General features: G+C 42.1%; 1 non-coding gene across 1 annotated transcript; it reads left to right on the forward strand.

Annotated features, from left to right (window-relative positions):
• TRNAA-UGC lies at window positions 1-73 on the forward strand. Its single transcript has one exon. It is a non-coding gene; the product is annotated as a tRNA-Ala (tRNA).
• Window positions 74-3,659: the final 3,586 nt, after the last annotated feature.

The following is a 3,659-nucleotide window of genomic DNA, read 5'->3' on the forward strand; positions in this document are numbered from 1 at the left end:
GGGGGTGTAGCTCATATGGTAGAGCGCTCGCTTTGCATGCGAGAGGCACGAGGTTCGATTCCCCGCACTTCCAGGTTGTTTGTTTAAATGTGATGTTGAATATATATATATATATATATATATATATATATATATATATATATATATATATATATATATATATGTGTGTGTGTGTGTGTGTGTGTGTGTGTGTGTGTATATATATATATATATATATATATATATATATATATATATATATATATATATATACACACACACACACACACACACACACACACACACACATATATATATATATATATATATATATATATATATATATATATATATATATATATATATATATATATATATATATATATATATACACACAATGAATAAGATTGCAATCGGGGACGTAGCTCAGATGGTAGAGCGCTCACTTAGAATGCGAGAGGTACAGAGATTGCAATCGGGGACGTAGCTCAGATGGGAGAGCGCTCACTTAGCATGCGAGAGGTACGGGGATCGATACCCTGCATCTCCAATCATTCATAACCAATTGTTTTCAATGTGCAACGACGTCAAACCTAGTCAGACCGGCCATAGTAACACAGTTCAGAGCTCTCGCTTAGCATGCGAGAGGCACAGGGTTCGATCCCCCGCACCTCCAGGTTGTTTGTTTAAATGTGATGTTGAATATACACACACACACACACACACACACACACATATATATATATATATATATATATATATATATATATATATATATATATGAGATTGCAGTCGGGGACGTAGCTCAGAAGGTAAAGCGTTCGCTTCGCATGCGAGAGGCACGGGGTTCGATTCCACGCACCTCCAATCGGGTTCATAACCAATCAATGTGCAACGACGTCAAACCTAGTTAGATCGACCATAGTAACACTCCAATTGAGAAACATACTAGTATAAGTTCAGCTGTTCAGCACATACCCACATTAATGGGGGTGGTAGCTCACAAACATACTAGTATTCCCACATTAATAGCGGTGGATTTCAATATGCAACTACGTACCGACCATAGTAGCACTCCAATTGACAAACATACTAGTATAAGTTCAGCGGTTCAACTCATACCCACATTAATGGGGGTGTAGCTCACAAACATACTAGTATACCCACATTAATAGGGGTGTAGCTCACATGGTAGAGCAGCCAGCCCCCACATTAATGGGGTTGTAGCTCACATGGTATACCCACATTAATAGGGGTGGTTTTCAATGTGCAACGACGTACCGACCATAGTAACACTCCAATTGACAAACATACTTGTATAAGTTCAGCGGTTCAACTCATACCCACATTAATTGGGGTGTAGCTCACAAACATACTAGTATACCCACACTAATGGGGGTGTAGCTCACATGATAGAGCCGAACATACTAGTATACCCACACTAATGGGGGTGTAGCTCACATGATAGAGCCGCCAACCCCCACATTAATTGGGTTGTAGCGCACATGGTAGAGCCGCCAGGCCCCACATTAATGGGGCTGTAGCTCACATGGTAGAGCCGCCAGGCCCCACATTAATGGGGCTGTAGCTAACATGGTAGAGCGCAGACACGGGGTTTGATTCCCCAGACCTCCAGGTGGTTGATTTGTCGACATTAAATCGAATTAATTAAATTTATCTATTTAAAAGTGATTTTGATTCCAATTGACAAACATACTAGTATAATTTCAGCTCAAATTTACACTTATGGGGGTGTAGGTCATATGGTAGAGTGCTCGCTTCGCATGCGAGAGGCACGGGGTTCGATTCCTCACACCTCCATGTGTGATGTTATATATATATATATAATGAATGAGATTGCAGTCGGGGATGTAGCTCAGATGGTAGAGCGCTCGCTTAGCATGCGAGAGGTACGGGGATCTACACCTCGCATCTCCAATCATTCATAACCAATGGGTTTCAATGTGCAACGACGTCAAACCTAGTCAAACTGACCATACTAACACTCCAATTGACAAACATACTAGTATAAGTTCAGCTCATAGGCCTAGGTGGTTGGTTTTGTCGACATTTAATTCAATTTATCTATTTAAAAGTGTTTTTGATTCCAATTTACAAACATACTAGTATAATTTCAGCTCATACCTATATCTATGGGGGTGTAGCTCATATGGTAGAGGGCTCGCTTCGCATGCGAGAGGCATGGGGTTCGATTCCCCGCACCTCTAATCGGGTTAATCAATCAACGTGCAACGACGTCAAACCTAGTCAGATCGGCCATAGTAACACTCCAATTGACAAGCATACTAGTATAAGTTTAGCGGTTCAGCACATACCCACAATAATGGGGGTGTAGCTCACAAACATACTAGTATACCCACATTAATGGGGGTGGTTTTCAATATGCAACGACGTACCGACCATAGTTGCACTCCAATTGACAAACATACTAGTATAAGTTCAGTGGTTCAACTCATACCCACATTAATGGGGGGGGGGGGGGGTGTAGATCACAAACATACTAGTATACCCACATTAATAGGGGTGTAGCTCACATGGTAGAGCAGCTAGCTCCCACATTAATGGGGCTGTAGCTCACATGGTATACCCACATTAATAGGGGTGCACATGGTATACCCACATTAATAGGGGTGGTTTTCAATGTGCAACGACGTACCGACCATAGTAACACTCCAATTGACAAACATACCAGTATAAGTTCAGCGGTTCAACTCATACCCACATTAATGGGGGTGTAGCTCACAAACATACTAGTATACTCACATTAATGGGGGTGTACTCACATACTAGTATACTCACATTAATGGGGGGGGGGGGGTGTAGATCACAAACATACTAGTATACCCACATTAATAGGGGTGTAGCTCACATGGTAGAGCAGCTAGCTCCCACATTAATGGGGCTGTAGCTCACATGGTATACCCACATTAATAGGGGTGCACATGGTATACCCACATTAATAGGGGTGGTTTTCAATGTGCAACGACGTACCGACCATAGTAACACTCCAATTGACAAACATACCAGTATAAGTTCAGCGGTTCAACTCATACCCACATTAATGGGGGTGTAGCTCACAAACATACTAGTATACTCACATTAATGGGGGTGTAGCTCACATGATAGAGCCGCCAACCCCCACATTAATTGGGCTGTAGGTCACATGGTAGAGCCGCCAGGCCCCACATTAATGGGGCTGTAGCTCACATGGTAGAGCCGCCAGGCCCCACATTAATGGGGCTGTAGCTCACATGGTAGAGCGCAGGCACGGGGTTTGATTCCCCAGACCTCTAGGTGGTTGGTTTTGTCGATATTAAATCGAATTAATTCAATTTATCGAATTAAAAGTGATTTTGATTCCAATTGACATACATACTAGTATAATTTAAGCTCATACCTAAATTTATGGGGGTGTAGCTCATATGGTAGAGCGCTTGCTTCGCATGCGAGAGGCACGGGGTTCGATTCCCCGCACTTATAGAGTGTTGTTCAGGAATGGATTGTATTTAAAATGTGGACTGATAGCAGCCGTTCATCTTGTTATGATCAACGCATACAAACGCGGGTGCACGGTGTAGTGTGTGCATCTTATAGAGTGTTGTTCAGGAATGGATTGTATTTAAAATGTGGACTGATAGCAGCCGTTCATCTTGTTATGA

The sequence above is a fragment of the Ipomoea nil genome, unplaced genomic scaffold, assembly GCF_001879475.1.
Source record: "Ipomoea nil cultivar Tokyo-kokei standard unplaced genomic scaffold, Asagao_1.1 scaffold3251, whole genome shotgun sequence".
Taxonomy (NCBI): domain Eukaryota; kingdom Viridiplantae; phylum Streptophyta; class Magnoliopsida; order Solanales; family Convolvulaceae; genus Ipomoea; species Ipomoea nil.